The sequence below is a fragment of the Sphaerodactylus townsendi genome, linkage group LG12 (assembly GCF_021028975.2).
Source record: "Sphaerodactylus townsendi isolate TG3544 linkage group LG12, MPM_Stown_v2.3, whole genome shotgun sequence".
NCBI classification, from domain to species: domain Eukaryota; kingdom Metazoa; phylum Chordata; class Lepidosauria; order Squamata; family Sphaerodactylidae; genus Sphaerodactylus; species Sphaerodactylus townsendi.
This window is the reverse complement of record NC_059436.1, coordinates 14,192,630-14,207,861: the sequence shown is the minus strand read 5'-3', so window position 1 is coordinate 14,207,861 and position 15,232 is coordinate 14,192,630. Positions and strand designations below refer to the sequence as shown.

The 15,232-nt window shown below is 43.5% G+C and overlaps 1 protein-coding gene across 1 annotated transcript in view; it reads right to left on the bottom strand.

Annotated features, from left to right (window-relative positions):
• The window catches only part of LOC125441468 (transmembrane protein 45B-like), a 33,719-nt gene extending 22,805 nt beyond the window's left edge, over nucleotides 1-10,914 (bottom strand). Inside the window, exon 1 of the mRNA XM_048512072.1 lies at nucleotides 10,803-10,914. The gene's annotated coding sequence lies outside the window, so the exon portion shown is untranslated. The remainder of the gene's footprint in view (nucleotides 1-10,802) is intronic.
• Between the last annotated feature and the right edge of the window lie 4,318 nt (nucleotides 10,915-15,232).

The following is a 15,232-nucleotide window of genomic DNA, read 5'->3' as shown; positions in this document are numbered from 1 at the left end:
GTTGATTGCACTTTATGGTTTTTCCATTAGGCATCTCTATGCCCTTACACAGTCAGTAATTTTCCCTTTCTTCAATGCCACTGTATGCGCATTTGCTCCAAAGCTTCTAACTCCATACTATATCGTCATTGCTGAAGATTCTGACTGTGTTGGTCAAGGTGACTGAATTTCATAGTTTCTTGATTTTCCATAAAGCTTTTAGATCATCCATGTACACGCAAGGTGGGAGAATTTTTTGGTGAATTCTTTTGCAGTTTGATAGCCCAGGTTTGTTTTTTGTAGAATTGTTGACAGTGGGATCATTGCAATGATGAACAACAATGGTGACAGTGAGTCCACCCTGGAAAATTCACTCTCTTGATGCGTTGACAGTTCCAGAAGCTTTGATTTGCTTAGCCCACGAACAACCTACAGTTTTCCAGTGTTTCATTGCATTTTGAGTAAACTTGCCAATATTTTCACACACCCCAATGACATCCAGACATTTGATGATCCAACTCTGTGGGAGTGAGTCGTAATGCTTTTTTTGTACTCCATCCACGTTGTATACAAGGTTGTTTTGCGGCTTGTGCAGTTCTCCAGTATCATTTTATCAATCAGAAGTTGGATCTTTGGTGCCCCTGTCACTTCTTCTCTCTTTATTACCTTCCTTGTTCTACTGGCAAGATGTTATTTGCCGTCTCCAAGTAAATCTTTGGATTTGATCAGCAATTATGCCTCGTCAAGCAGTTTGAACATTGTGAGGCGGTAAGAAACACGTTTATTGGCCTGTAGTTTCCTGGTGCATTTGTCCCTTTTGCTGAATCTTTCTGTATCAAATATGTTTTTTCCAGTTACTATCCATTCACTGATGTTTCCAGTTTGCAGCATTTCATTGAATTGTTCGAAGCCATTTTTGAGCGTGCAGGCTGGTCAGATATTTGAGCCAAAAAATCCATGCAAACTGATCATTGCCAGGGGATGTCCAATTCTTTTTGACTTTCTTCACTCTTTTACTGATTATTTCTGTTGTTATTTCCAGAGTTTCTCATCTTTGTTCTTTGAAAATTTCTTTTCAAAGTCTTTTATCCACCTGCAGCATTTCTTGTTGTAGCCTTTTTTTCTGTTTCCTGGGCACAAATCTTTCCAGAATGTATTTGTAGCTGTTTTTTCTGGTTTTTTCATTCTGCACATTGTGCTGCTCCTGCTGATTCAGACTCTGGTAGAGAACCGCCTCAGCTTTGGATCAGATTGCCATTGAAAAAAAAAGTTGATTTTGTTTGTACTCGGGATGACTCTAGCTTCATATCGCTTCAATTTTTCTGGCTGTTGCTGTGATCTGTTGTTTCACAATTTCAAGTGTGCGTTTTCTCTCAATTTTTTCTTGTGTTCAGCCAGTATTTTTTAATCAGGTTATTCTTTATTTTGACATTTTTCAGTTTTTTGTTCCTTCATGTTCTTCAAGATTGCTTGCATCTGATCGTAGGTTCTTGATTTTTAACTCCAACCTGATTTTCCATTTTGGTTTTCCAGTCATTTTTCTTGCGGGCTTCCAGTTTTTGTATCCCCAATTCTTGTTATTTACAATCACTGCTGTACTGTATGCGTAAGCTGATTAGTTTCTTCCATTGATGTTATCTGGATAGTTCGCGAGGTGCAGCATTCACATCTTCTGCATTAGAGGTGCCAGATGTTTTTTCTTGGTACTCGTTTTCAATGTTGGCAGTCTTTGCTCTTTCTTCCTTTGATGCAGCATAGGTCAAAATTTTTTCCTCTTCCCAAGTTCTTGTTGCTCCTTTTGTGGTCAATGTGCCAGGTGTACGACAAAAATGGCCACAGGTTTTTCATGCAAAATTTCTTGCATTTTTTCTTCTTGGCTCAAAATGTTCAGTGGACTCCATAGATATTGGTTAGAACTCCTACAATTGTCTCCCTAACAGTTGCCTGTTCTCACTGGTTTCCATTGATTTTTCCAGTGATTTCTTCAAGTTCGACTTCACTCAACACCTTGTTCCTGGTTATGAATCGCCTCTGGTCAAAGGCAAGTCTCAGTTCAGTTTACAGTTGAATCTGGATATTCTCGGGAAGTTTCCACAGCCGGTACATCCTCGGCTTTTTTGGTCAGCCAGCGGCTTTTGGGGTTCCGATTTTATGGTAGCAGTTCATGACAGTTCCTCGATTCTCTGACATTGAAAATTTCTGCCGCTTTGGTAGTTGTTTCCTTTGCTTCCAGTTGCCAGTTCTGCAGGCCCATGCCCTGGTTGCTCAACAGCAATGGGTCCTGGTTCCTGTAGCCCACTTGTTTCGACGGGATGCCCAGGTTCACCAGCACCCGCCGCGGTCCTTATTATCCTGGGCATGACGCACTCGAGGCTGTAGTTATAAGTAGACTCTCTTTTGAGTTTGTTTCCCACCATATTTTAAATGGGTTGGGTGCACTTAGTCCGCTTTCTCCTCAATTGAGACCACACTCTTGGCATGGTTGAACCCTGCCGGTGGTTGCACTACCACCAGCACAGCTCTCAACATCACAGAAGCAGTTAAGCCCCCCGCCAACGACAAGGCGGCACCCGGTGGGGGGATATTATTATTATTATTATTATTATTATTATTATTATTATTATTATTATTATTATTATTATTATTATTATTATTATTATTATTATTATTATTATTATTATTATTATTATTATTATTATTATTATACTACACATAACAGCACAGCACAAGTGTCTGGAATTCATCTCTGAATATCGAGTCCTTCCCAAGGACCTAGGATATTAGAGGTATTCGCGTAGAATATGTGCAGTTCCTAGAAGTGCTGCTTTCTGCAGCATGTGGACTGGATGTTACCTGTCCAAGTTTCTAGGGGTTTTCCAGATATTTTTTTTCAAGATTTCTTGGGATTCACTCCTAGAGCACCGACTCACTAGTGGGATTACATTGTTTTCTCTTTTTGCCACAATCGCTCAACTTCAATTTTGTAGGTCCCTTTTGTATTTTTTGTGATCTTTTCCAGCTCTTTGTCCTCTACCCTGCTGTCAACTGGCACAGCAACATCTATGATCCAAACATGTTTTTTCTCTACCACTGTTATGTCTGGGGTGTTGTGTGCCAGGTGTCTATCTGTCTGTATTCTAAAGTCCCAGAGTATTTTTGCTTCTTCATTTTCTGTGGTCTTCTCTGGCTTGTGCTCGTACCAGGTCTTGCTACAGGGCAGGCCGTAAGGATAAACAAGTATTATTATTATCATCATCATCATCATCATCATCATCATCATCATCATCATCATCATCATCATCATCATCATCATCATCATCATCATCATCATCATCATCATCATCATCATCATCATCATCATCATCATCATCATCATCAAGTAATAATTAATAATTAATTAATAATGATTAATAATTAATTAATTATTAATAATTGATGCTGCTGCTGCTGCTGCTGCTAATAATAATAATAATAATAATAATAATAATAATAATAATAATAATAATAATAATAATAATAATAATAATAATAATAATAATAATTTAATGAACCACCCACCCCCGAAGGGCTTTGGGTGGTATACAACAAACAACTAAAACAATAATGCACAATAATTAATTAATTAAAATTCCTAACTTAAAAATCTATAGAACATAGCACCATTATATAACCAGTAAACAATGATGGTGATGGTGCTCCAGATCCCAAGGCCGGGATATATATCATTACCATTTTGTTAACTTTTAGGATTATGACCCTTGGTAAGCTTAAGCAAGCATGTTCCTAGGTTGCAATCACAGCACTTTTATAGCCGTTTGTGGTTTCCCACCCATCCTGTTTTCCAATCATGTGTTTCTTAACTTGTGGTCTTTCAACTTGCTTTTTGTGCACAACATTGGCTCTCCACACTTCTGCTTTGAAGATGGTTGATGATTGATTCTGAAGATCTGGTTTGCAACTAGAAAAAAACCATCTGACAATCCAGGAAATTTATCATCCATCCATCCATCCCTATCTATCTATATATAAAAAGTTAACAGTGTTTTTGTTGATGACAGTATACCTCAGTAACTGCTGGGCCAATTCGTCTGAAAATTCCCAGCCACTATAGTCAGCCAGGTGAGAGTATTTTTAGATGTTCACATACCTGAAATTTCACACCTGGACCAGGTAAAACACCTTTTTCCTGGCGCTCCCTGGTGAAGGACATGCAGCTGCCTGTGTGTAACTGTCACTTTTAGAATGTTCGTGAGACAGTGAGGGGTGGCATGCAAGGGAGGGGAGGCAGGGGGCCCAGCATCTTGATATGACCCACCCACCCTAGCGGAGGGAAAGTGAAGGGAAGGAGGGGGGGGTGGCATGCAAGGGAAGAGAAGTGAGGGAGGGAAGAGAGTGAGAGACGACATGCAAGGTATGGGAGGGAGGGGCCAGGCACCCTAGATTCCCTGAATACTGCGGTTACAGTTAAGAAAACCAGGCACGCATTACTCAGGAGTAAGCTCGGTACAGCAACTGTGTCATACTTTGAATGGCTGCGTCGCGCCGCTCAGAGGGTTTCCTCAGAAGCTACACCCATTACCACCAACCAAATTTACTCCCAGGTAAAGGATCATGACCAACCAGCCTAGATGTGTGGGAGGGGTGCCTTTCCATTCCCCCCCCCCACAAGGAACAAAGCGAGGGCACAATAACATCAATGACATCACACAGTATCAGGCTGCGTGTTTGCATGAGCACGTACTGCTGGCCTCTGCAATTGATCTGCTGCTACTGTTCCTTTTCCATTTCACCACAATAAGCCACAGCAACGCGTGGCTGGGCCCCGCTAGTTCTTAATAACATTCTTAATAACAAAGTGAGCTTTGATGAAAGCTTATATACTGGTTCCCCATCCAAGTACTGACCCTGCTTCGCTTCCAAGATCTGATGAGATCAGGCTATCCCATCCTGCCTTCACTCCCCCTTCAGTTGCTACTGGAGTTGAATTTTGTTCAATTGTTAGTAAGTAGCAGCAAGTCCTGTTTGCTTGCTATATCATTCTCTAGATAGGTGCTGTCCATATTAAGAGTGGCAACAAGTCCACGAAAGGATTATGTAGTTAATAAACTGTTAACAGTCAGAAGAGAGCGTACTGTTGAAGGCCTTTATGGTCGGAATCAACTGGCTGTTGTGGATTTTCTGTGGTCTGTGGCAATGCTTTCCTTGTCTGGTAGTTTTTGCTCCCAATGTTTTGCCTGCATTCATGGCTGCCATCTTCAGAGGAATGTCAGAAGTGGATTCTGCATGGGCCAAAAACAGCGACCCAGGGACAGTAAAAACGCCGTCTCTGGGGTGCTGTTCACACGGCTGCCATCTCCACAGTGAGGCAGTGCTGTGCTCCCCCACCCCCCACGGGCAGAAACACTGTTTTCCTGCCTCGTTTAATGAGCAAGGCTTTTGGGAAACAGCGTTTCCCTGTCGGCACTGCTTTTCAGTGCCTTCATTTCCCCCCACACTTATCTTTTTTCCCTGCGGAGCTCAGCAGGGAGAGAAGGTATATGTGGGAAAACAAAATGGTGGTGCCTCCATGGGCTGCAGACGCTCTGGGGCCGCTCACACCTCTGCGTGCGAACAGCCCCAGGGATCCACTGGAATTATATATGCTGGCGGGAAGCTGCTGTAGTTGCCTGTGCGGAATCTGCCAGAGATCACACTTAATTGGTTATGTTATCAAAGGTGTGATGTTACACATCAAGGCCAACTGGTTCCATTGAGTAATGTTTCACCTGTTATGACCTATTCCAGCAGCTCTATACTTCACCTCTCTGGAATCCTGCCCAACAGTCACACTGTTGTTCTAATCCTCTGCTGACCATTTACAAATGGATTTTGCCATTTCCCACAGTAAAATCCAATTGCAAAGTGCATTGGAAGTGGACTGAATGCACATTATTTAGCATGTCTGAATGCACCAGATGTGTGTCACAACTAGACATCAAAGTTGTACTAAAGAAGCGGGGGGGTGGGGGGGGGACCGAAGAAGCCTTCCCCATTAAAATCATCAGCTTTAAAAAGCGACTAATTTTTCTTACTGTTTAACAGCGGCTGGATTTTTAGATACAAGCAGAACTAAAATCAAGCCCAATGGCGCCATAGAGATCAAGATTTCTGCAGTCGAAGCTTTCAAGAATCAAAATTCCCTTCCCTCCTGTTTAACATGTTACAGGAGTCGAATCTAACTCTGCTACTGCAGACCAACACACCTATTCTCCTGAATATGAAGCAACCTAATGCATACCCCCATGTCAACAAAAGCATCAGGTTTTGGCCAATCGAAGGAAGACACAGACGCATGCCAGGCCAGTTGGCAACTCTGCTTCCCAGACCTTCACAAATGTGCAGAATTTTGCTGAAGTTTTTGTTTGTGCCGACAGATGCACACTGTTTGCTCCTCTTGCAACCTCCCATGGTTGTGCTTATATCAGCTGTATTCAGTCTGGGCTCCTGTGGCGGAAGGATGCCAAAGCGCATGCCAGCTTTCAGGTTCAGGTGCTGCGCAGTTGTGCAGCGCCCTGCTGACACATCATAGCCCCTTCACCAGTGTCTTCGCTCCTTACATCGGCTGGAGTGGGCACCCAAGGCTCCATTTGCCCCCCTCCCCAATTGGATTGCACTGTTATGTGGGAATGGGCCATAGGCCTAAAAATTGTATTCGACATCAAGGAATATGGGGTTTGTATGAACCAAGGATTTGTAAAATCAAAATGAGGTTTCTGTGTAGAGACCAGCATTGTCAGCAGACAAGTACTAGTCATGCAGGCAAGCAAAAGATCAAATCTTTAAGATCTTGTCACTAAGAGCTAAGGACGTGCCAGAAGACATATATTTTATGGACTTGGTTGTCAGAACTAGCTATATGGGATAGCTGCATGAATAAACAAAGCCATAAAAGAAATTAGAAGTTTGAATAGGAAGGAATTTTATTGATTAATTGAAAATGTGTTTTTCTATATTTTAATGAACATAGAAATGATAATGAGAGATTTATATCTACTTGTATTTTACTATAATTCTATGTACTAGTAGAATCAATGTTTGTACAATTGTTTAAAATCATTTTAAAATCTTTCAATGGGAATAAGAGTTATCTCCCTGGGAACGCCACACTCTTAGGGATTTATTATTATTATTATTATTATTTATTCGATTTGATAAACCGCCCTACCCCCGAAGGGCTCAGGGCGGTGTACAACAAAACAAGAACAACCATAATAAAACAAATCGAATAACCCCAGTTAAAATACAAATCTTAAAACTATAGCAGCAGCAATCCATAATAAATAGTTAATAATTAATAATAAGGGGCGTCTGGCATCACACCCTGGCGATCAAGACCTGGGAGTGGACGAATTCTGGGAGGGGGCTGGCAGATGGTCAGATGGTCAGGTGCACAGCCAGTAACCAGGGCAATTTTAATCCATTGGAGGACTTCCCCTCTTATTCCTTCATTGCTGAGTTTTCTCAACAGTCTCTGGTGAGGAACTTTGTCAAAAGCCTTTTGGAAATCCAAGTAGACAATGTCCACTGGTTCCCCCTGATCCATATGCCTGCTTACACCCTCAAAGAACTCTAGTAAGTTTGTAAGACAGGACTTGCCTCTGCAAAAGCCATGCTGACTCTTCCTCAGCAGGTCTTGCTTTTCTACATGTTTAATAATTTTATCTTTAATGATAGATTCTACTAAGTTACCAGGACAGATGTCAAACTGACTGGCCTGTAATTTCCTGGGTCCCCCCTAGACCCTTTCTTAAAGATTGGTGTGACATTGGCCATCTTCCAGTCTTCAGGGATGGAGGCAGATTTCAGGGATAAGTTGCATATTAAAGTGAAAAGATCAGCAATTTCGTGCTTGAGCTCTTTAAGAACTCTTGGATGAATGCAATCCGGGCCAGGGGATTTAGTAGCATTTAGTTTATCAATGGCTGCCAGAACTTCTTCCTTGTCTACCACTATCTTTGCTAGTTCCTCGGATTCGCCTCCTAAGAAGCTTGGTTCAGGTGCAGGAATTTTCCTCACCTCCTCTTGGGTGAAGACAGATGCAAAGAATTCATTTAGCTTCTCTGCAATCTCCCTGCCATCTTTTAGCACACCCTTTGTTCCTTTGTCATCTAATGGGCCTACCGCTTCCCTAGCTGGCTTCCTGCTTTTGATGTACTTGAAGAGCTGTTTGTTGCTGGTCTTGATGTTCCCAGCCATGCGTTCCTCATAATCCTTTTTTGCCTCCCTTACAACTAACTTGCTTATTATGATTGTTTCATTATTATGAAAATGTGTTTAGCCTGGGGAAATCTCTCTCTGGGAGCAACTTAGAAATGTTGGGAAAAGGCAGAATTTAGTTTATTGCCCTTTGCATATGGGCAGGGGGACACGAGGAAAAACATGCAGCTTTAGTGTAACACGACAGAAATAGACAGACAAGCCAATCGGATTTTAAGGTTCATGCTCATAGCACGTGAAAGGGGTATGATTATGTGGGATACGTTTACAGGTATGAACTATGACGTATGTATTCTTTGTATCTATAAAAAGGAAGTCTTGGTCTAGTTGGGTGTGCCTCTCTTGGAGGGGACACCCTGGTCAGATACCTTTGCTGTCCAGTAAAGCTATTTTTCTGTTCAAACTTTGATTTCTGTGGGTTCATTTCCTTACCATTCCTCATAACACACAGCTGCACAGGATCAGACACGGGGTCTGGCCTCACAGTTAGATATCTCCCTTGCAAAAATCTAGACGGTAAGACGTTTAAGCGCATCAGCATAAAGGCATGCTTACACCAAGGATCAGTCAAATATGAACAATAGCCATGAAGTTGCGCAGGCAGAAGAATACCAACAAACTGAGTGAAATGAACACGTTGTGCTCCACAAATTGTACTTTTGTAATCGTAGCTAAATAAACGTGTCCTAATTGTGCTCACAGTCTTGTTGTCTGGAGGTTGTCTGCAAGGAACATAAGAACATAAGAACAAGCCAGCTGGATCAGACCAGAGTCCATCTAGTCCAGCACTCAGCTACTCGCAGTGGCCCACCAGGTGCCTTTGGGAGCTCACCTGCAGAATGTGAAAGCAATGGCCTTTTGGGCTGTTGCTCCTGATCACCTGGTCTGTTAAGGCATTTGCAATCTCAGATCAAAAAGTTCAAGATTGGTAGCCATAAATCGACTTCTCCTCCATAAATCTGTCCAAGCCCCCTTTAAAGCTATCTGTGGAGCTTTAAAAGAGACTGTGGAGCTGATGTCATTGCTCTACAAGTTTATCCCATGAAGGATTAATTTAATTTCTTGGCAAATAGCCTTTGAATTCTCCTATCTTCCCAAAAAATAAACAAGAGTGGCTACTTTTTCTCATGTCTTGGACTTCCATACTATTTCTATGCATGTTGGAATGCTTCTAAACGTAAGATAGAAAGTGAGAAATACAAAACTGGGAAAAAAACCCATTAAATTACTCTGTAACTGTTAAGTAAGAAAATGCTGTTTCACTATCTTCTGTAAAGCCTAAAGGTTAACGAGACGTCAGGAAGTTCTGCATTTCACTGGGTCACTAAAGTTAGAGAAGTGGGAGGCAACCGTTTTTATACCCCAAGCACCAAACAAAACAAAATGAAAACAGTGTTTACTTGTGACTATTACTGGGTTACCGAACAGAGATGTGGGACAGACAAAATTTGCATCAGGCACACTGTAAGCCAACTGATTCCCAAATTCTCCAGGGTTTACCAGAGTGAGGGTGAGCCCTGAAGACTGTACTCTAATCTGGATTCAGACTCTTCCCAACCAACTAAAGTTGAGATGACATGCATGTACTCATTATAACAACGATTTACGGTTTTCGGTAGCCAATTTCACTTTGTACAGTGGAGGGGAACTGAGAGCACACATGACTGGCAACCCAAGGATCCACACTGTATTTCTAGCATTTGAACCATTTAGAGCACAGGTGTCAAACTTGCGGCCCTCCAGATGTTATGGACTGCATTTCCCATCATCCCCTGCCAGCATCATGGCATCCCCATGGCATCCCCAGCACCAATCATAAACCTATGATTTAGAGGGTTTATAATTGGCAGCCCTCACTGGCATTTGTAATTTGCAACCATTTATGTGTTTTTAATAATTGTGGGATTTTTTTATATTGTTGTTACTATATTTTTATAATTGTTTCATTTATATTGTCAGCTGCCTTGAGTTCTGCTAGGGATTCAGGTTACTCATAAATACTTTAAATCAACAAAATAAAATAAACAGCACAGGTGAGAAGCGAAGCTTTATGATTTCTGGGTCTCAGGTCAGTCCACAATTGACTATACTAAACTAGATGAAATAGCTGTCTAATACCCTGACCTATGAAACTTTTGTTGAAACAGTACTGTAACTTTCACAATTTTTTCTTTGCTCCTTTCTGATCTCTCTCGTTCCCAGACCTTCCGTTGCATCTTTGCAACCAACAAACACAATTATATTGCTTTTGAGAACATCGTTGCTGTTTTTGGATGAGTGAAGGCTGGGTAGTTTGCCCAACTGAGCTGTTCCTCCAATTGCATTTTCATTGTATAACTTTCAACCTTCCTTCCATCCCCTGACTTAATTAATGACAAAGTTATTTTATTTGTGTATTTTTTGCTATTCCCTTTACATTGATTATGGGGGGATTAGCTCTTTGCAACCCCCCCCCACCCACCCACCCACCCACCCAAGGCCCATCAGAAACCACAGAGGGTAACAAACACAATCAGTTAATCATTAGATTCTATCCTGCTTGCCAATACAAGGCAAAGAGCATATACCTGCACCAGGAGTCGGTTTCCAGCTGCTGGCCACGGCAGAGTGCAGGCTTCTAGCTGTTCAGTCCCAAGCAGTTGGTACTTTGGTTACCAGATGAAAGAGCAACAGCATACAAATAGTTTCATGCCACACCCGGTAATCAAACAGAGAAGAAATGCAACCAATCTTTCCTCTCCCCGCCCCATGTTGTTTCTGATAAATGACTAGCTGGAGAAACCTGTTGCCAGCACCTTGTCACTTTCTCTGCCTCCCTCCTCCCTTGATTGACACCATCCTGCTTTCCAATCACATACAGAAGGAGAACAGAAACAAGAAGAAAGGTGGGGTGTGTTTTAAAAGGCCCTATGTATGCATACAGAACTTGGTGCCACATCAAAGCTGACTTGATGGTGTTTATAAGTCCAGAGCAGAACCATCACTCCAAAATTAAATGCATTTATTTATGCAGTCCTTGAGTCTCCAAGGGTCAGGTTCAAAGTCTAGGCAGATTCTAATAAACTCAAATTATAAATATCTATATATATATATAAGAAGCTAACAGTGTATTTGTTAGTGGTAGTATAACTCAGTAACTGCTGGGCCAATTCCTCTGAAAATTCCCAGCCACTATAGTCAGCCAGTTGAGAGTGTTTTTAGATGTTCACATACCTGAAATTTCACACCTGACCCAGGCAAAACGCCTTTTTCCTGGCTCTCCATGGTGAAGGACATGCAGCTGCCTGTGTGTAACTGTCACCCTTAGAATGTTCGTGCAGCTTAGAATGTTCGCTCAGATGGCCAGATATGAGCAGTGAAAACAGTACATAGGCAGTAACTTGAGTGGAAGTGAAACACATACACACACATACACACACATACACACGAGGGAGAGGGAAGGGAGGGAGAGGGAGGGGTGGCATGCAAGGGAAGAGAGGGAGGGAGAGGAAATGGATGGAGGGGGAGGCATGCAAGGGAAGAGAAGTGAGAGAGGGGAGACAGTGAGGGGTGGCATGCAAGGGAGGGGAGGCAGGGGGCCCAGCATCTTGATATGACCCACCCACCCTAGCGGAGGGAAATGGAAGGGAGGGAGGGGGAGGGGTGGCATGCAAGGGAAGAGAAGTGAGGGAGGGAAGAGAGTGAGGGGTGACATGCAAGGGAGGGAGGGGCCAGGCACCCTAGATTCCCTGAATACTGCCACTGTTAAGAAAACCAGGCACGCATTACTCAGGAGTAAGCTCGGTAAAGCAACCGTGACATACTTTGCATGGCTGCATCGAGCCCCTCAGAGGGTTTCCTCAGAAGCGACACCCACTTCCACCAACCAAATTTACTCCCAGGTAAAGGATCATAACCAACCAGCCTAGATGTGTGGGAGAGGTGCCTTTCCATTCCCCCCCCCCCAAGGAATGCGGGCACACACATCAATGACATCGCACAGTATCAGGCTGCGTGTTTGCAAGGGGAAGTACGGCTGGCTTCTGCAATTGATTTGCTGCTACTGTTTCTTTCCCATTTCACCACAGTAAGCCACAGCAACGCGTGGCCGGGCCCTGCTAGTGATTTATTAAAATACAACAGAGCACATTTCAATCAATAACCTTTATTAAGCATAATTTTAAAATATATAAAAATAAAATAATTAAAATATATTAAAAGGGGAAGAAAACAGAATAAAACCTAATCAGGTTAACTGGGGCCCTTTCCCCACTTACCGATTGTTGCGCGCTACTCGTGCTGAATGACGCGGGGTCTAGCGGCACTCCCCACGACAGGGGCGGTGACAATGCAGCCGTCCCGACTCTGCCGCTCTCGCGCCCCCTCAGTGCGGGTCATTTCTGGCACTGTTTGGAACAGTGCCTTTTGAATGACCCCGCACGGAGTGCGCGGCAGTGGAGAAGCCCGGGGGGTTACCCCGGGTTTCCGTTTTCCCACCGCCTGATGACATGGACAAGATGTGTCCACAAATAGTCGTGGATTCGTCCAGTTGAAAATTTTTAAAAAATTCCCGCTGCATTGCGAACGCCCCGCTATGCCTTGATTGGATGGGAGGATCCACGTCATCAGGTGGCGGAAAAATCGCAAATGCAGCAGCCAATCAGGACACCCCCTGAACGGATCGTGGAGAGTCCTGCCTGGCTGCTGCGTGGCTGCCAGCGCTCATTTCAGGAAGGGGTGGAAGCTGCAGTGGGGAACATGACCCTGCGCTGAAAAGGTCCCACAGCAGACGAAACCGGTAAGTCTCCACATTATTTTTAGAGTGGGGAAACGCCCTAAGTTTTGTTTAGGGCCAGAACAAGAAACTTTGCCACATGCTCGGTCCGTTTGGAACAACGATCGTTGAGAAGTATCTTAGTCTTAACCCTGTCGGCAAGAGCAGGTTTTAAGTTTATATATGGCTCAGTAAATTGTTTCCGTAAGTCAGTGTGATGGGGACAATACAATAGAACGTGTTCTGTCATTTCCAATGTGATTGAAGAGCATGAATGGGTCCTTTTAAGTGGGGGAATACGAATGTATCTTCCACGTGTTATTGCAGTGGGGAGGATAAAAGCATGTCGTAAAACAGGGGACGTGAGGTTAGAAAATAATCTGGTAAGGCTCCTGAGGGTGACTGGGATATCCCATAAATCAGTGGCAAACAAGGACCAATGGAGTGGGCCAGTAGAGTTTGTTTTTCCACGTCCAGAATTCTTTGCTTTAGCATGTAAAGTATTTGGGTCTCATCATGGTTTAGCAACATATCTAAAGAGAAGCCAAGAGTCTTAACATAATGTAATATTTTGGAGTCCCAGCTACAGGGGCATAACGAGGCAGCCCTGGGCAAACTTTAGCCCTGGGCAAAACCTGAGTTGGATGCCCCCCCCTCAATGGGCGGCCACTCCACTACAACCAAATTTTTTTTGCACCAGGACATTGGTGCCTGCAGGGGGTGCATTTTTAGACATATCAGCACCATGGATTTAGACATATCAGCACCATTTTTGGATGTATCGGCACCAAAATTTCAGGGTATCATCTGGAAACTGTCCTTATGGTACACTCAAAGTTTGGTGCAGTTTGGTTTAGGGGGTCCAAAGTTATGGACCCTCAAAGGGGGTGCCCCATCCCCCATTCTTTGCTAAGGAGATGGGGGCTACCCTTTGAGGGTCCATAACTTTGAACCCCCTGAACCAAACTGCACCAAACTTGGGGGGTGCCATCATCTCCAGATGATACCCTGAAATTTTGGTGCAGATACATCCAAAAATGCACTCCCTGCAGGAACATCCTAGAAATTTGCCCAAGAATCTTTGTTCTGCATTGAGTTTTCTGAATTGCTGTCAATGGGGGTTGCAGGCTGGGGGGGGGGGCACATTTCGGAAGGCACAGACTCAAAACTTTCATGGTCTCATCAGGAGACTTCTCTAATGATACCCCCCCCCCCAGGTTTGGTGCAGTTTGGTTCAGGGAGTCCAAAGTTATGGACCCTCAAAGGGTAGCCCCCATCTCCTATTAGCTCCCATTAGAAACAATGGGGGGATGGGGCACCCCTTTTGGGAGTCCATAACTTTGGACCCCTTGAACCAAACCTCACCAAACTTGGGGGGTAGCATAAGGACAGTCTCCTGATGATATGCTGAAAATTTAATGCCACTAGCCCAGGGGTAGGGAACCTGCTGCTCTCCAGATGTTCAGGAACTACAATTCCCATCAGCCTCTATCAGCATGGCCAATTGGCCATGCTGGTAGGGGCTGATGGGAATTGTAGTTCCTGAACATCTGGAGAGCCGCAGATTCCCTACCCCTGCACTAGCCTAAAAACTGCGCCCCCTGCAGGCCAAAAATGGAAAACCACTAAAAATACCCAAAAACGAACCCTGCATTTTGATGCCCCGCAGAAGGTGATGCCCTGGGCAGCTGCCCACCTTGCCCAATGGGCATTACGCCCCTGCCCAGCTAGAATAGTGGGAATAGTTTAGAGCTGTCTGGCTTCACTCTAAAATGGAGGCGAGTCCAGAAATGTAATGCTACTATTCAAATACGAGATGTTATTAGGTTTAGGCCCAGTTCAAGACATAAAGAAGAGTACACCACGCAGTTAGGCAGGCTGAGAAGTGTTCGAAAGAATCTAGATAGTATTGTATCTAACACCTCTGTGGGGCCACTAAACCATATTGAGGGCCCATAGAGTAATTTAGGAAGCAGTTTGGTGGAAAATATTTTGAAAGCAGCGGGTAGATACTGGCCACCTTTAGTGAAATAGAAGTGCTTGATAGCAGCCCTGTTGCACTTTACAAGTGAGATGGTTTGCTCGATTTGGGCTGTTAAAAAAACCCGGTGGTGCACATGTTTTTGTTTTTGTTATTGTTACAGGTTTTTGTTATTGTGTTGTGCACTGCCCAGAGCTCTTCAGGGGAGGGGCGGTATATAAACTTAATAATAAATAAATAAATAAAATTGTATTGGAATATCA